At 40.2% G+C, this 19,566-nt stretch overlaps 1 long non-coding RNA gene and 1 pseudogene across 4 annotated transcripts in view; both read left to right on the top strand.

Annotated features, from left to right (window-relative positions):
* LOC103789015 (uncharacterized) overlaps positions 1-19,566 on the top strand; it is a 724,824-nt gene that overhangs the window by 67,584 nt on the left and 637,674 nt on the right. The window lies entirely within an intron of this gene.
* LOC100405676 (high mobility group nucleosome binding domain 1 pseudogene) lies at positions 5,575-6,024 on the top strand (annotated as a pseudogene).

The raw sequence follows: 19,566 nt of genomic DNA, 5'->3' as shown, positions 1-19,566 counted from the left end.
TGCCACAAGACATCCTCTCTTCTGCTTTACGTGAAAAATAATAATCCATAAGTTTTTCTTTTCTTTTCTTTTTTTTTTTAATTTTTTATTGGATTATAGGTTTTGGGGTACATGAGCAGAGCATGCAAGACAGTTGCATAGGTACACACATGGCAGTGTGCTTTCTTTTCTTCTCCCCTTCACCCACATTTGGCATTTCTCCCCAGGCTATCCCTCCCCACCTCCCCCTCCCTCTGGCCCTCCCCTTTTCCCCCCAATAGACCCCACTGTTTAGTACTCCCCTTTCTGTGTCCATGTGTTCTCATTTTTCATCACCCACCTATGAGTGAGAATATGCGGTGTTTCATTTTCTGTTCTTGTGTCAGTTTGCTGAGGATGATGTTCTCCAGATTCATCCATGTCCCTACAAACGACACGAACTCATCATTTCTGATTGCTGCATAATATTCCATGGTGTATATGTGCCACATTTTTCCAATCCAGTCTATTATCAATGGGCATTTGGGTTGATTCCAGGTCTTTGCTATTGTAAACAGTGCTGCAATGAACATTCGTGTACATGTGTCCTTATAGTAGAAGGATTTATAGTCTAATCCATAAGTTTTTCAATAATTCCATGTAGGATTCATGGCTATAAACAGCCCAGATTTCCAGCTTGGTATCCATGAAAGCATATAATTTAGAAGGATCTTTGTTAAAAACAGGAGGAGCATGAGCCTTAGTCACATGATTTTATTTGAGTGAGAAATAAACTTTTCTTGGCTTAAGCCACTGAAATTTTATGGCTGGTTGTTGCTACAGCATAGAAGAGGATTCAAAATAGTTGGGTCACAGTATAAGTTTGGTTAGTATTTGGTAGGTGAAAAGTGGAGAGCCATAGAAAGAAAAAAGAAAAGAGGAAAAGGACAAGGATCTCTTTGGGTTTTCCATTATGCTAGTAAGACTTTTGGAAATAGATATATATATATATATAGTAAGCTATCTGAGGGCAAGGCTTCTTTTACTTACCCTCAAATAGCTTACTATAGTAGTAGTAATTAAATGGTAATCACATCGTAAGGTGCCATTTTCTTTTCCTTTTTAAACCCTAACTGGAGAAGTTTTCCCTTTTTCTTTCTCCCCTGTGATCTCATTGGGTCTTGCATGTCCATTTTGATTTCTGGTGCTTGGCACTGGTACTGATTGGTGAAGTGGTCCCTAAGTGCTCCAATGGGCTGTGTTCTACATCTTTTACCCTCTCCCTAATGCAAGCACCACAAAGCCTGGTGGCCAAGAATATTTTCCTGCTACCATTGTTTATTCACATCATTGGTTTGTCAAGGGCTCACTAAGACCTTTAAAGAGATCACACAAGTTACATGGACATGATACCATGGCAGAGGCCTAGGGGGACAGAGTGATGGACCCTGGTGTAAAATGGACATTTGCTAGGCAAATGTCCTAAAGTGTAGAGAGGGAGAAATCAGAGCTCCTGGAAATGATGCCCAGAGGTATTTAGTTTGCTTTATTTCTTTATCCTTTCATGCTTTGATTTACTGAGCAAATATTTTGTAAGCTTCTATTTGCCAGGTGTTGTGCTAAGTATTGAGGACACAACAGAACCTAATAGACGTAGTTCCTACCCAGAGAATATCATGATCTGCTGTGAAAACAGATAGGTAGGGAATTACAATACAGTGTGATGAGGAGCATGAGCCTTAGTCACATGATTTTATTTGAGTGAGAAATAAACTTTTCTTGGCTTAAGTCACTGAAATTTTATGGCTGGTTGCTGCTACAGCATAGCCTATCTTATCATAGCCAACAGGCTGTATCTGGATGAAGACGGATTATGCCAGCCTAAGTCATCTTTTAAGCCTTTTTCTTTTCACTCTTCAGGAAGGAAGAGTTTTAAGAGGCCAGGATTCATTTCACAAATTGATCTCTATTTAGCCACAATATTGTAGAAATTGTCCTTTCTTTATTTCTGTCTTAACAAGAAAGCAAGCTAGGATGGTTATTCCTTCTGCTTACCTTATGTTTAATGGAATCTTCCCATGCTTTAGATAAATTTGGCATCTGAGGAAATTTCACACCATCAATTCTCATAAACCAAGGAGGGAGTTCTGTTTTTTACCCAGCTTCCATGCGTCTGCTTGATAGAAACACAGCTGAGTATATTTTCCCTACTTCTTGCCCTTTGAGGACACCAAAGATGTCTTTACTTTAACATTATTGTTTTTTATCATCCTTTGCAACATTTTCAAGCAACAGAAGAAATTTCCTACAGCTGCCTATCAACAGGGCAGAGTCAAAGAGATTACAAATGAATCTCTTTAAATGAAATTGAACTAGTTTCTTCAACACCAAAGCATGCAGGCTGTCTCTTTCAGCTCTTTGCCAGAAGGGGGCAGTATAAGAACATGGTTTGCTCATCTCTTACTGCACCAACTCATTTAAGAATCTGCATTTCAGAGTGTTTATATTAGGAATCACACCAAGTGTTTTGTGAAATTATTTTTACATGTATTTCTAGGGCTGAGAAATTTCAGAGCACTCTGCAAAAAAAAGGACCCAACATATATGAGAGTTTTTAAATGGAATTGGTTTATATTCCTGAAGACCAGAGTGGACTTCTTTTTTTTTTTTTTTAAGCTGAAAGGCTGGACAAAAGGCAGGCTGGAGGAAGACCAGGCACATGAATTTAAGCCCATACTGGCCTTTGTCCAGTTTCTTCTACTCTTGGTGGACTGGTTAATGCAGAGTGAAAAGTATTTGTAGAATTTGGCTTTCTCATATCCCTTCTCTGACTAGAGGCAGCTAAAACTCAGCAGTCCTTTAAAAAGGATTCCTAAATCAGCACGAATTCAGCATATTCAAGTACACCAACAACTAGATATCTTGGAGTAGAAATGCTGAATCTGACAGGTGTGGTGGAAGAAACAGTGGCTTCTGTCACTGAAAGACTGCATGGATTTCAGCTGCCTTCTTTATTAACTGTGGGGACTGGATAAGAGAATCTCTGTGACCCTTTTTATGTTTGAATATCTATGATTCCAAAATCTGGAATCATTATTCCACTGCTATTATTACTAACACCACTGCCACTGTAAATGACGTTTATTTCACTATTACTATCTGCAAGGGATTTTGCGTTCATTATGTCCTTCGGTTTTTACAGCAATACAGTAAGGTAGATATTATCAACCTGATTTTATAGGCTAGAAAGCTGAGGATCAGAGAAGATTAATGAATTGTCCAAGGGTCACAAAGCTAGCAAAGGATGAAGACTTGATCCAGATCCAAATATCCTGACTCTAAAAGTCTCTATCTATGCCTGACCTTTGCCATGCTTTTTTTTTCTTTTAAATTCAAGCACTTGTCTCCTTTCATTGGTCTCTGACATACCCACTTGTGGTGCCATGCTAAAATGATTACTGTCTTTGGCCACTAGCCTTTGCCTCTGTCCATCCCAGTTTCTAAGTCTCCTACTCCTTCTTTCTGAATATCTAAATATTATTTATTCTTCAAGTTCTAGTTTATGCCCATGCTCTTGCCTGACTCGTCTAGCCCATACAAATCTGTTTTTCTCCTGGAATTGTATTGCACTCATAAACCATTCTATATAATTTACACTCAATTCGATTTTGTCTCTCATTTTCCTCTGTGTTTTAAAGAAGTTGGCTTCGTCAACATTAACCACAGTGCAAGGCTCCTGAGGATAAAAAACACATCTTAGTCTTTTTAAGCTCCTGCTATGAAGAGTGCAGGATTGCATAACAAGTTGGGGATCAATAATTTCTTCTTGTTTGCTGGAGATAGACCTCAGGCAAAAATGATCTCTTTTACTTTCAAAAATTATGGCAGTCTCTGAGAAAACTAGTTTTCCAGTTTTGCTTTGAAAACAAAACTAAAAACAAAACAACCAAAACCTAAGAAATTTCAAATCTCCCTGGCCAGTATACTTATTTCACAAGTTGAACAATCAGAAATTATTGTTATTATCATTACTATTGTCTAAGTGGTTAACATTTATAGGTTACTGCATTCCAAGCATTGGGTTTGTTTTACATGAATTTTATTTCTCTACTCAAAATAGCACTATGAGGAGAGCAAGTCTCCCACTTTATAGGCAGTATAGCAGGTTTGGAGAGGTTGAATAATTCATATAAGCTCTCACAGAATGAGTTAGTGGCAGAATGAGGAATATAACCTACTTTTTTTCTTAATTTCAGGCCTAGTTTTCTTGTGTTTGGCTTAATTGCACCATGTTGTAAATTAGCTTGTTCCTACAAATGACAGTGCATGTCTGTTTTTCACACAGATCTGTTTGCCTCCACTTAGAAAGCTGTCTAGCTTATTATTTTTCAATCTGTATTTTTAAATACTCCTCTCCATTCAAGTGTCCAGTGGGAATTTGGCCTTCCTCATGATAGTAGATTGAATTGGGGTTCCCCAAGGATGTCTATATTCCTAGTCCCTGGAATCCATGACTATCACAAATGTTGCAGATGTTGCAGAAAGTTTGCAAATGTGATTAAGAGTGATAAGATGTCAATGATAGTCTGGATAAAGAAAATGTGGCACATATCTACCATGGAATACTGTGTAGCCATAAAAAAGGATGAGTTCATGTCCTTTTCAGGGACATAGATGAAGCTGGAAACCATCATTCTTAGCAAACTAACACAGGAACAGAAAACCAAACACTGCATGTTCTCACCCTTAAGTAGAAATCGAACAAGGAGAATACATAGACACAGGGAGGGGAACATCATACACCGGGGTCTGTTGAAGGGTTGGGGTCTAGGGGAGGGGTAACATTAAGAGAAATACCTAATGTAGATGACGGGTTGATGACTGCAGCAAACTACCATGGCACATGTATACCTATGTAACAAACTTGCACGTTCTGCACATTTATCCCAGAACTTAAAGTATACTAATAATGAAAGAGCCATAAGATGGAGTTATCCTACATCATTCTGTGAACCTTGACAGTAACCCTGATGACCCTTATAAGTGGGAGGCAAGAAGGTCAAAGATAGGAGAAGCCTGTGTGATCATGAGAGTAGATACTGAAGTGATGCTGCCAGGGGTTACAGAGTGCTGCAGCTGTTAGAAGCTAGAAGAGGCAAGGGAACAGATGTGCTCCTGGAGCCTTTGGAAAGAACTAGCCTTGCCAACATCTTGATTTTAGCTTCTTAAAACGCATGTTGACTTCTGGTCTCCAAAGTATAGGAGAATAAATTTGTGTTATTTTAAGCTGCTGAGTTTATAATAATTTTTTTTATAACAGCAATAGAAAACTAGTACCCTAAAAATTCAATTGGATATACGTACTTTCCGGGCCTGAGGAGCAGGACTGAGTCCAATTGCTTATACTAAACCCTTACTCTTGCCTCTTAGAGCTACAAGGGGTGAATCCATCTGAAAGGAGTGAATAAACTAGGGCCAGCTCTAAATGCTGTCTAGTGTCCAGGCAGTAATAAGGGGGCAGTACCGGAGAACAGTGCAGTCAAACCCTCCATCCAATGAAGTTTTTCTTTATTTTGACAAAGTGGGGAAAAGCTGATGGGATAAGATGGGACTTCAGAGGAGTGGCAGCGGATAGGCAGCGCAGCTTCGCAAAGGCTTTCGGCGCGCCGCGGCCCACACGCACCCGGCACGCGCCTCCCAGCTGCCAGGATGCCCAAAAGGAAGGTCAGTTCCTCCGAAGGGGCCGCCAAGGAAGAGCCCAAGAGGAGATCTGTGCGGTTGTCAGCGAAACCTCCTGCAAAAGTGGAAGCGAAGCCGAAAAAGGCAGCAGCGAAGGATAAATCTTCAGACAAAAAAGTGCAAACAAAAGGGAAAAGGGGAGCAAAGGGAAAACAGGCTGAAGTGGCTAACCAAGAAACTAAAGAAGATTTACCTGCAGAAAACGGGGAAACAAAAATTGAGGAGAGTCCAGCCTCTGATGAAGCAGGAGAGAAAGAAGCCAAGTCCGGTTAATACCTTATACCATGTCTTATCAGTGGTCGCTGTCTCCCTTCTTGTCAAGAAAAAGAAATAAAGGGTATTCAAATAGGAAAGGTGGAAGCCAAATTGTCTCTATTTGCAGATGACATGATAGTATACCTAGAAGACCCCATCACCTCAGCCCAAAAACTCCTGAAACTGATAAGCAAATTCAGCAAAGTCTCAGGATACAAAATCAATGTGCAAAAATCACAAGCATTCCTCCACACCAATAACAGACTTAAAGAAAGCCAAATCAAGAACGAACTGCCATTCACAATTGCTACAAAAAGAATAAAATACCTAGGAATACAACTCACAAGGAACGTAAGGGACCTCTTCAAGGAAAACTACATACCACTGCTCAACGAAATAAGAGAGGACACAAACAGATGGAGAAACATTCCATGTTCATGGTTAGGAAGAATTAATATCGTGAAAATGGCTATACTGCCCAAAGTAATTTACAGAATCAATGCTATCCCCATCAAGCTACCATTGACTTCCTTCACAGAACTGGAAAAAACCACCATGAACTTCATATGGAACCAAAAGAGAGCCCGCATAGCCAAGTCAATTCTAAGCAAAAAGAACACAGCGGGGGGCATCACACTACCGGATTTCAAACTATACTACAAGGCTGCAGTAATCAAAACAGCATGGTACTGGTACCAAAACAGAGACATAGACCAATGGAACAAAACAGAGGCATCGGAGGCAACACAACATATCTACAACCATACAATCTTTGATAAACCTGACAAAAACAAGCAATGGGGAAAGGATTCCCTGTTTAACAAATGAGTGTTGGGAAAACTGGCTAGCCATGTGCAGAAAGCAGAAACTGGACCCCTTCCTGACACCTTACACTAAAATTAACTTCAGATGGATTAAAGACTTAAACATAAGACCTGGCACCATAAAAACCCTAGAAGGAAATCTAGGCAAAACCATCCAGGACATAGCAGTAGGCAAGGACTTCATGAACAAAACACCAAAAGCATTGGCAACAAAAGCCAAAATAGACAAATGGGACCTAATGAAACTCCACAGCTTCTGCACGGCAAAAGAAACAGTCACTAGAGTGAATTGGCAACCAACAGAATGGGAAAAAATTTTTGCAGTTTACCCATCAGACAAAGGGCTGATATCAAGAATTTACAAAGAACTCAAACAGATTTACAGGAAAAAAACAAGCCCATTCAAAATTGGGCAAAGGATATGAACAGGCACTTTACAAAAGAAGACATATATGAAGCCAACAATCATATGAAAGAATGCTCATCGTCACTGGTCATCAGAGAGATGCAAATCAAAACCACATTGAGATACCATCTCACGCCAGTTAGAATGGTGATCATTAAAAAATCTGGAGACAACAGATGCTGGAGAAGATGTGGAGAAAAAGGAACACTTTTACACTGTTGGTGGGAGTGTAAATTAGTCCAACCATTGTGGAAGACAGTGTGGCGATTCCTCAAGGCCTTAGAAATAGAAATTCCATTTGACCCAGCAATCCCATTACTGGGTATATATCCAAAGGACTATAAATCGTTCTACTATAAGGACACATGCACACGAATGTTCATTGCAGCACTGTTTACAATAGCAAAGACCTGGAATCAACCCAAATGCCCATTGATAATAGACTGGATTGGGAAAATGTGGCACATATACACCATGGAATATTATGCAGCAATCAGAAATGATGAGTTTGTGTCATTTGTAGGGACATGGATGAATCTGGAGAACATCATTCTCAGCAAACTGACACAAGAACAGAAAATGAAATACCGCATATTCTCACTCATAGGCGGGTGATGAAAAATGAGAACACATGGACACAGGGAAGGGAATACTAAACACTGGGGTCTATGGGGGGAAAAGGGGAGGGCCAGCGGGAGGGGGAGGTGGGGAGGGATAGCCTGGGGGGAGAAATGCCAAATGTGGGTGAAGGGGAGAAAGGAAGCAAAGCACACTGCCATGTGTGTACCTTTGCAACTGTCTTGCATGTTCTGCACATGTACCCCAAAACCTAAAATGCAATAAAAAATTAAAAAAAAAAAAAAGATGTGACTTCATAATGTACCATGGAATGAGATAGGCTTACTGTTTGAGGGATTTAATGAAGGTGGTTATTTATTTTGTTTTGTTTGCTTTTGACCCCTTTGTAGATGAGATGTAGTTTGGGTGTTTATTCCCTCTAAATCTCATGTTGAAATATAATCCCTGTGCTGGAGGTAGGGCTGGATGGGACGTGTTTGGGTATGGGGGTGGATTCCTCATGAAAGGCTTGGTGCTTTCCTTGTGATAGTAAGTTCTCCAGAGATCTGGTTGTTTATAAACTGTGTAGGACCTTCCCTTCTCTCTGTTGCTCCACTCTCACCACCTGAGACGCTGCTCCTCCTCCACTTTCCACCATGATGGTAAGCTTCCTCAGAGGCCCTCACTAGAAGCAGATGTGAGTACTATGCTTCTTGTACTGTCTGCAGAGCAGTGAGTTAATTAAATCTCTCTCTTTTTTTTTTTTTGAGATAGATTACCCAGTCTCAGGTGTTTTCTTATAGCAATACAAATGGCCTATGACAGTAGAATTCTTCTTGTTTGGATTTAAATATGTGTTTTCAAGATATTACCACCCAGACCCCTGATTTTAGCACAAGATGCTGCTGCCATCTGACATCCTTAAGCTGCCTACATTCTCATTTTGTTTGTGAGCCGTGGAAGATAGAAAGTTGCTGACCCTGCTTTCGGGCACCAATATTATGCATTCTTTTAAAGTAGGTGATAAATATCCATCTGGGAGGCACACTTGGTTTTGGAGGACAAGGAATAATGCTGAATTACTTGAGTTTGACAATGACAAACAGAACCCACAGCTGTTATGAGCTTTGTTGAGAAGTTAGCGAGCTAAACCTTTGATGAAATCGTTTCAGAGGACATGCCAGTGAGGTCATCCATCACGGCTGCTCCATTCCATTGTTTCCCATAGAGCTTTGCTGCCACATCAGAATTGGGGAATTGTGAACAACATCAGGAAATGATCTAGAAGCTGTCTCACACAATGATTAGGAGCAAAGTTTTGTTCAAGAGCTCTCAATTATTTGTTGTATGACCTTGGATAAGTCAGTGAGCTTCTCTGAGCCACAGTTTCTCCATCTATAAAATGAGGATAATTATAGTTTCTCATGTACACAAAAATCTTACCAAAGTATCTAGCACATAGGGGCCCATCAAAACCTTTTCAGTTATAAATAGCAGAAATACAATTCAAACCTGTTAAGTAAAAGGAATGAAACTAAAAAATCAAAGACTAGACCTGGATTTAGTACTTCTAAGTTCCATAATTTACAGAATATTATTAGAGAGACACATTCATTTCTGGACAGGTTATCTCCCTGCAGGGGGCAACGAGAGATTGCTTGGCAATCCTGGGAAAGGAAATAAACATTTTCCTCTAAGAATACTGGCTGAACAGAGCTGGGGAGGCCCTGACTTGGCCCCTCCGTGATCTGTGAACCATAGAAAGTACTTTGAAGTATGGATGTGTTCTGATTGGCCAGACCTCCCGTCTCATATTGGTTTGAATTCCTTTTGTTTGCAAGGAACAGAAAAACAAATTCAAACTTTTTGAAATAAGAAAGAAAATCTATATGCTGATTATAGATTGGATTTCAAGTGAAGATCAGTCTGCAAACTGTGTCATCAAGTATCGGATTTCTCTCTGTCTCCCCACTCTGTGTCCTATGTCATCCTCATTGTCAGGTTCCATACATGGCCCTAGCTGCTGAGGTTCTCCCTTGACAGGGTCAAAATGATTTGCCATCTTACACTGTGTGATCTGTATCAACAGAGGGGATCTCTCTCAGTGCTTCCACATCATCTCTGGCATTCACACTCTCTCTCTTTGACTGACTGGCATTGGGTCACATGCCTCCCGTTGAACCTATCTCTGAGGCTTGAAGGATGGGATACAGTGCCAAGTCTCCTGCAGAGTCTGGCTGAGCAGCAGATGAAAAGAGTTCACAGACACAGGTATTTTTGCCTCAGAGCTAGGCTAGGGAACAGCATGGAAAGTGTGGCCCTGATAAGCTGGAAACACTTAGATTTATTTAGTACAGATTTAATGACAAAGGCCTGGAGCAAACACCATTTGTGGGTAATTAATATTGTCAACCCCCACCCCCCAGTAAGGGGCAGTCTTGTATGTGGATGATCAAAGGTTGGTTTCTGGAGAAATAGGGAAGCAGACTTACCTAGATAAATTCCTTTGCACTCCCTTGTTATCTGCCCTCTGCCATTAGCTCAAGGTAAGAGGATTAGGCTGCCTTCAGCCATAACCCTTCCCCAGAGCTTTTGCAAAACCTCTCGGCCTTCCAAGAAGGTTTGTGTCTTTCCTGTAATTTTTCCCACCATCCTGACTGATCTCCTACAATACAGAAACTGTATTAAGCCAAATGTAATTCATTCATTCACTTTGGTACCTGACTAAGAGTGGGATGATGAGTACTCAAGAAAGAAAATCAGAATTATTTGGGGGTGAAAGGGAAGCAAATGCTGGGAGAAAGGTATTGTGCTAGTACAAACTGAGTGTAGATGACTCGTAATGGTTTTCTTATTTATAAGACAGGTTATGTTACTAGAAAGAAGATGAAGGGATATTGAGTAGGTAAAACCATTAGCTATTCATGACACATGAGTCAGTAATTGTTACTCATTATATTGGGGTAGTATCCATCATTCATTTTATAGAAAGTGGGATCCAAAAGATGCTATGACTTCATCAAAGTAGCAGAGGTAATAAGTGGCCAAATTAGTACTAATATATTCATCAATATATTTTATTTTTTTGAGATAGAGTCTCACTCTGTCATCTAGGCTGGAGTGCAGTATCATGATCTTGGCTCACTGCAACCTCTGCCTCCCATGTTCAAGTGATTCTCTTGCCTTAGCCTCCAGAGTAGCTGGGACTACAGGCATGCACCACCATGCCCAGCTAATTTTTTGTATTTTTAATAGAGATAAGGTTTCATCATGTTGGCCAAGCTGGTCTTGAACTCCTGACCTTAGGTGATCTGTCTGCCTTGCCCTCCCAAATTGCTGGGATTATAAGTGTGAGCCACTGTGTCTGACTCATCTATATCTATATATATATTTTGAGATGGAGTCTCACTCTGTTGCCCAAGTTGGAGTGCAGTGGCATGATCTCGGCTCACTGCAACCTTTGCCTCCTGGGTCCCAGTTCAAGCAATTCTCCTACCTCAGCCTCCCAAGTAGCTGAGATTACAGTCACAAGCCACCATGCCCAGCTGATTTTTGTATTTTTTAGTAAAGATGAGGTTTCACCATGTTGGTCATTCTGGTCTTGAACTCCTGACCTCGTGATCCACCCACCTTGGCTTCCCAAAGTGCTGGGATTACAGGCATGAGCCACCATGCCTGGCCCCCATCAATATATTTTTTATAAAAGGAAGATATGGGAAGTATGTAGAAGAGTGTCAGTGTTCAATTTAGATGTGGCATCAAGTAGAAGGAGAAGATGAGCAAACATAGACAAAAATACCGAGAATGGAAAAATGAGATTTCTTTTTTGAGGCAGGGTCTTGTTCTGTCACCCAGGCTGGAATGTGGTGGTGCAATCATAGCTCACTGCAGCCTCAACCTCCTGGGCTCAATCCATCCTCTCCCCCTCCCACCTCGAGAGTAGCTGGGACCATAGGAACATTTTTTGATTTTTTTTTTTTTGTAGAGATAGGATTTCACCACATTGTCTAGGCTGATTTTGAACTCCTGGGCTCAAGCACCTCCTGCTTTGGTCTCCCAAAGTGCTGGGATTACAAGTGTGAGATACCGCACTTGGCTGAAAAACCAGATTTCTAAGAAGCACAATTGTCTTTTAGAAGGGAGATCTTCTGACAACTATTGCTCTGGTGTTTTACTTGAGGATCCATAGTCTAGAGTTTGGGAAATCACTGACACCATTAACTCAACATTCTTTGTCTTTATCCACTTCCAGTTTCTCCCTTAGCGAGGTAGGCTAAATATGTGGCTTCTTTTTTTAAATCCATTTTCCTTTATTTTTCTTTTCAAACATTCTTGCTTTCTTTAATAAGCAGTGTCTATATCAATTTGTGGGAAACCATTTTAAAATCGAATTCGTCTCAGAATAATGAGGGTCAAGGACCCATCTGTATTATAAAGAAAATGATTACATAACCTACAGTCATCCAGAACATTTCATGCTGAAATAAATAATGATGAATGTATCCAGAAAAGGGGTACTGAAACCTTGGTCAGTGTAGGATGAGTTCGACCAGTGGGTGACTAGACTAGACCACGCGGGAATGGCAATTGGACATAGGCAGTTGCTGGAGCAACCAGAGGAAGAACCAGGCAGATGGGACCTAGTATTTATACAGTACAGTGGCAGGTGGCAGGTCTTAATCTTGGCTAGTTTTTGAAAGGATGGATATTTACTTGTAAGAATGTTACAGAAGGCAGGCAGATAGTACCTGTGGGAAAATTTGGATTTTGTTTTTGTCTTGATATCCTTTGCACCTAATATAGTGCTTATCGTATGGTAAAGTCTTAATGTTTCCTCCAAAAAAAAAGCGACATTTAGAGATCAGAAAGGCAGCTAGCATAAGGGAAATTTGATAGCTGGGAGAGAGGTAACACATCAATAGACAAGTTTCCTTGGATTCAGGACTTTCAATGGTAAAACCGAGATGATCCTGGGTGTAACAGTACGGTTGGTCACTCTAGTCCACATGGATGAATTCAGGGAGGACAATAACAGTAGACAGTATCTTTTATCAACTTCCTACATGTCATACCTGGTTCAGTTCAAGGTATATGGACAAGTGTAGGACTGATTTACTTGACATAGATGGTCTCTAGTTTGTGGCTTCTCTGGGATGAGAGATGAGGCTTCTCTTAAGCCTCAAGTGGCTTCAGAAAAACCAATACGTGTCCAGGTATCATGATCAAAATGGCAATTGGGACATGCAATATGCTTTGATTTGTGGCATGGAGCACATATCATTTGGTTGTTAATCATTTGGTCTTTTGGGTTAAAGGGTCCCGGGTTTTCACTCCTGACTTCACGTAATAGATTAGGTGAGTCACTTAATTTCTTTGTTACTTCATCTGTGAAATGGGAGTAATAGTCCCTACATCAAAAGGCTATTATAAAGCCTAAGTGCTGGGTACTTTATATTCTTAGTACCTAAGTGTAAAGCACTTAGTATAGCACCAGCCTCATAGCAGAAGACCAATTAATGATAGGTAGATACTATCCTATGATGATAAAGCTTTCCCATCTGCTTATGTGGACTTAATGACAATATCTTAATATTTTCTAAACACAACTCTAGGTTTGAGGACAACCCAAAGATGTACATAGTCCAGAAAACAAATGAATTTGATTAAGAGATAAGATGAGCTAGTACATAAAATATGAGAAAATAACTCACATTCAGAGTGTTTTACCTTTCTCCCAGCTACCAAATTTCCCTTATGCCAGCTGCCTTTCTGCCTTATATAAAAATCATTTATATAAGGCTTCCTGAAGACTAGGAAAAATAATTCCATGCTTCAAAGAATTTGTATAAATGCATTGTAACTTTCTTTTCAATTTGTTGACAATAATTAATGTTAACATTGATGGGAATGGGATTACTATTATCTATCTAAGTGAATATATTCATTTCCAGAACAGCAGATCAACAAAGTGTTTATGAGCCATGAATTTGCTTCAGTATTAAATGGGATGTCTGCTGGTGGGTTTTGCTCTCCTTTTTATTTTTAATTATATGCAGTCTTGAACAGGTCACTTGTGCTCTTGTGCATAATTTCCTCATTTATTACTTTTATTTTGGAGGGGGTAGGAGAAGCAAAAAATGATATATAAAATGTTTACTTTGGGCTGGGCATGGTGGCTAACACCTGTAATCCCATCACTTTGGGAGATCGACACAGGTGGATCACCTGAGGTCAGGAGTTCAAGACCAGCCTGACCAATATGGTAAAACCCCATCTTTAATACAAATGCAAAATTTAGCTGGACATTGTGGCATGTGTCTGTAGTCCCAGCTACTGGGGAGGCTGAGACAGGAGAATTGCTTGAACCCGGGAGATGGAAGTTGCAGTGAGCTGAGATCATGCCACTCCAGCCTGAATGACAGAATGTGACTCTGTCTCAAAAAAAAAAATGTTTACTTTGTAGGTTAATGGGTTTCAACTGGTTCCCCACCATCTCCTTCCTATAGATATTTGGCATCCTATAGATGTCCAGCTAAATGTCTGGAGACATATCTGGTTGTCACAAACAAGGGGAGATGATGTTACTGGCATCTGGTGGACAAAGACCAGAAATAATGCTAAACATCTTATAATGCACAGGATGGTCCCCAACCTGACCCAGCCCTTCTTCTATGTCAAAGAATTATTATGACATAGTTCAACATAAAATTAGTTGAAGATTTTTCTCCTTTCACCATTAAAAAATTAGAGAAAATATCTACCAGTGTTCTCTGCTTTACATACTCCTAAAGATTTATAAATTTGTTTGTAATCAGCTTTTTTATGAATGAATTATGGATGTCCTCCATTCCAGGCTCAAGCTGAATGCTGGGGTGTAGTGAAGAACCAATTAGGTATGGTCTTTTTCTTCACACCATTCAGTCTTATGGATGAATCACACAGCGACATAGAAATACGAGAGGAAAATTCACATTATGACTTAAAGTCATGAGGGAAAACAGCAGGGAGCCACAAGCGAGTTTAACAGGGAGATTCTCCTTAGAGACAGTGCTCAAGGAAGCCTCTCTAAAGAGGTGACTGTTGTGTTGACTTTAAGAGTGAGTCAGTGCTAGTGTTTTAAAAGACAAGCAGCAAGATGTTCTAATGTGTTTACAAGCTCTGAGATGCAAAAGAACTTGCTGTGTCAGAAGAACTAGAAAAATCTATTGTGACTGGAGTGTTGTCAGTGAAAGGGAGACAAAGGTGGAATAAAGTAAAAGAGACAAAAGAGATCGGTAGCCACTAGAACGTGTGAGTTCTCCGAAGTGTGGGAACCAACCACTTGGATGGTTTTGTGAATGTAAGGGGATATAATGGAAAGGATTTAAGCAGGGGACATGCTCTTATTTATGCTTTTTAAAAAGATCGTGTTGACTGATATAGGAAAAAGGAATTAGATGAGGGCAAGAGCAAAAGCAAGAGGCCAGTTAGAAGGTTATTGCAATAGCCCAGGCAAGAGACTAGTATGGCCTGGACTTGGGTAATGGCTGCAGAGCTGAAGAAAAGGTGATCTAAGGAAGACGTAAGTTAGATGGATAATCAATAAAACTTGAAGTGGGAGGAGGATGAAGGAAAGAGAAAAACCAAAGGTGACTCATATTTCTGTTTCGAAAAATTCAATAGATGAATGAGGGTGCCATAGTCAGGTGTCAATGACGAGGAAAGAGAAAGGCGACAGGGCACAAAAATTGAAGAGTTCTGTTTTGGATATGATAATTTTGAGGTGCTTGTGAGTTTTCTAAGTGGAGATTCCAAGCAATCACCTGTCAGAAGTTCAGAAGAGAAGTCAGGTTATGGAAGTAATCTGGAAGTAACTTGCAAAGAAAAGCTAATTATGGCCATGGGAATTGATGGAATCATCTGAGAAGGGGTACAGAGAAAGACAAGTAGTCTGGGGTCTGGTACTGAGCATAGAGGGACTAAAATAGTTAGAGATCTGGCCCAAGGAAATACAATGCATTGAATGATAGCATTTCATTTGTTAAAGATTTTATTTCATTCTCCTCTCCCCATCCCTCACATTTTAAGTTCCACATTTTTAGTCATGCTTCTTTTGTTTACTAAGCTAACTGACAGAATTCCAGCATTAGCCTTCAACCCATCAGTACCTGTAACTGCTGGTGCAAGAAATCTTAGTGACACAAGTAGAAAATTTCCCACCTTTTCTTATAGCTACAGAAAAGCAGATTCTATTTTGCATCATAAAATATATTCTTGCAATGGATATTTTTTAACAATGGCTTCTTGTAAAACACACTAGGACTTCACATATTATTAAGTCCCATGAAAATATCCTTTAACCTCTAGACTCTGCAAATCTCATTAGTTTTGCATAGTAATATGTTGTCTTGGAAATAATATTTAAGAGTACATTTTTTTTAATGTATAAATACTTGTGAATTTTCTCTGTTAAACAAAAAAAAACCTTCTTCTACAGGAAGGAATGTTAAAAAAAATCAACCTTATGTCTCTACTAATTTCTTATTTAAACAGAACATTTGGGAAACTTAAATGAAAAATATTTAAATTAACAGACAGTTAAGCCAGCAAAGAGGGTTAAGAAGCAGCTGCCAGAAAGGCTGCTAAAAAAACCGGGAGCCTGAAGAGCAGATCTTAATGAAGAGAGTCTAATAAAAGAGGTCAGTTAAATTGAGAAGTCTAAAATGATAATGACGGAAAATGTCCAATAGATTGTTACAGCATGGAGGTCACCAGTGACTTTGGCCTGGACAGTTTTAGTATAGTCTGAAGATAGAAGCTGGTCTGTGCCCAGTGGTTTGAGAGGTGAGAAAAGTGAGGAAAATCTGTATGGGGGAGAAAGGTATAAAGGAAGTAGGTGTCTGAGTGCTGAAAGAGGCACCAAGTATCCCCTGAGCAGCATGAAACCAGCATGTAGTAGCATGTAATATGTGATCATTTTACAAGACTTTTTATTTCCAAGACCTGTATAAAGTTAGTGGAATAGATTTTTTATCCCCATTTTATTGATAAGGAAATGGAAATCTAGTTAATTACTCAACATTTTAAAGCACAGAAATATGCCAGGGCTTGAAACTAGGTCTGCAGAACCAAAGCCAATACTCTTATCCCGTAATACAGAAAAGGGGGAGGAGGAAGTAGTAACATGAGAACAAAGCATCCAATAAACATTTATCTAACGTCCCCTCTCTAACTGGGCATATACTCAGTTTTAACATTTTGTGTGTGAATGAAATGGTAGAGTATGCCTAATTCTTTCCAGAGGAAAGGTTATATGTGAAAATGCTGTATTTTTAAAGGGATCACCATTTAGAGAGCAATAAGCAATGAAGGATAATTTTAAAAACTTAGTAGCAACAAGGCCGGGTGCAGTGGCTCACACCTGTAATCCCAGCACTTTGGGAGGCTGAGGCAGGCAGATCACAAGGTCAGGCGATTGAGATAATCCTGGCCAACATGGTAAAACCCTGTCTTTACTAAAATACAAAAAATTATCTGGGAATGGTGGCGCACACCTGTAGTACCAGCTACTGGGGAGGCTGAGGCAGGGGAATCGCTTGAACCTGGAGGCGGAAGTTGCAGTGAGCTGTCGTACCACTGCACTTCAGCCTGGCAACAGAGCAAAACTCCATCTCAAAAAAACAAAACAAAATGACCAACCAACCAAACAAACAAAAAACTTAGCAGTAACATCTTGAAGCCCTCATCTTTATTGCAAGTAAGTGCTGGGTCCTGGAAGTATCTGTGTCAAATAAGCTTTGTATAGGCTTGCCTGGTTCATCCTGGTTTCTCAGAAATCCAGCTGCAACATAATGAGAAACTGAGTGAGTTGGTCATAGAAAATGTATGTGTTGAACTCTTGAGCACCTTGAATTTAAAATAGGAATAGTATTTTTGTCAGGTCTCCATATGCAAGCCTGGAGCCTGAAAGTCTGAAGTCCTATCTGCCTTGGCTGTTCATCTCCCACCGTCCTCCAACTCCCTGCCTGTGTTTGCCATTGTCCCTGATTGCCCAGCGGAGCTTCCCCAACAAGCCGCTCGCCCAACCCTGCCATCTTACCTGTTACTATGATCATGTGAATACTCCTCACCCCACCCTACCATCTTAACTGCTCTTATCCCACCATTGTAACTGAACTTATGGGAACATATACTCCATGCCCGTCCCCGTCACTGTAACTGATCTTACTCTGTAACTTTCCACTGCCTACCCCAAACCTATAAAACCAACTCCTTAGCCTGGGGAGAAATGCCAAATGTGGGTGAATGGGAGAAAGGAAGCAAAACACACTGCCATGTGTGTACCTACGCAACTGTCTTGCATGTTCTGCTCATGTACCCCAAAACCTAAAATGCAATAAAAAATTAAAAAAATAAATAAAAATAAAATAAAATAAAACCAACTCCTATCCCACTGCCCTTTGCTAACGGCCTTTTCCACCTTAGCCCACCTGCACCCAGGTGAATAAACAGTTATGTTGCTCACACAAAGCCTGTTTGGGGGGTCTCTTCATTCAAAGTGTGCATTTTTAATAATTTTTGTCATATTCTTTAATTTTTTTGAAAGCACTTTTGCAAAAATTGTATCAGTGAGAGAATTATGGCAGTAGGAGAGATCTGATCTAACCCACCCTCCCTCTTTATCCTTCAAGCTGCTTTAATTATTCCTGGGCTTAAGCCAAGCTGACTTTGGGAGACATTTAGTTTATAGTTTAAATGACAATAGCCCTTCCCCAAAACTCAACTGCCTTTGAAAAGCTAATGAGAGGCTAGGAGCCTAGTAGCATAGAGGAGCCTGAATTCTGCCAGTGTTATTCCAGAGGTCACAGGATATGCAACTTCCCCAGTTGCTCCTGCAGATAACATTACTCTTGTAGAACCTAAGATTGACCTTTTTAGACACGTTTTTGTTGTTTTTTTTTTTAAGACAGAGTTTCACTCTTGTTGCCCAGGCTGGAGTACAATGGCACAATCTTGGCTGACTGCAACTTCAAACTCCTTGGTTTAAGGGATTCTCCTGCCTCAGCCTCCTGAGTAGCTGAGATTATAGGTACCCACCACCACACCCAGAATATGTTTTGTATTTTTAGTAGAGACAGGGTTTTACCATGTTGGCCAGGATGGTCTAGAACTCCTGACCTCAGGTGATTCACCTGCCTGGGCCTCCCACAGTGCTGGGATTACAGGTGTGAGCTTTTGAGATATCTTTTTAGATTTTTTTATATGTCTGACACCTATGATGGCTCTATCTGGACCTACCAACTTCTGTGGCCCCAGCCAGAAACCCCTTAGTTCAGGAGACTCATTTCATACACCCTGATGATTGTACTGCCAGCCAATCAGTAGCAAGCACCTATTGCTTGGCCACACTGCCCCTTCCCCCACCCTATCTTTAAATATCCCTTAGACTGTGGGTCTTCCATGAGACTAATTAGAGTAATAACTCTTTCCCCTGCATGGCATGGTCAGCTTCACATCAATTAAGCTCTTTCTTTACTGCAATGTCATGGTCTTTGTTTGTGCAGCACGCAGGAAAAATCTGTTGGGAAGTTATAATATCAGAATATCTGAATTTATTCAATATGTGAAAATATTGAGATCAACTGAAAATCATTCTACAGCTTTTTCTTAGTCTTTGAAAATATGCAGATGGCAAATATCAACATGAAGTTATGAGAAAGATCCAATTAAAAGTAAGAGACATATTTACTGTTGCTGAAGCTTGACAACCTTACTGGAATGGTGGTCTTTGTTTAGAATGGTCTGAGATGGTTACTTCTGACAGTGCTACCACCTTCTGTCTCAGTG

Source organism: Callithrix jacchus, chromosome 2 (assembly GCF_049354715.1).
Source record: "Callithrix jacchus isolate 240 chromosome 2, calJac240_pri, whole genome shotgun sequence".
NCBI lineage: Eukaryota > Metazoa > Chordata > Mammalia > Primates > Cebidae > Callithrix > Callithrix jacchus.
This window is presented reverse-complemented; position numbering and strand designations above follow the sequence as displayed.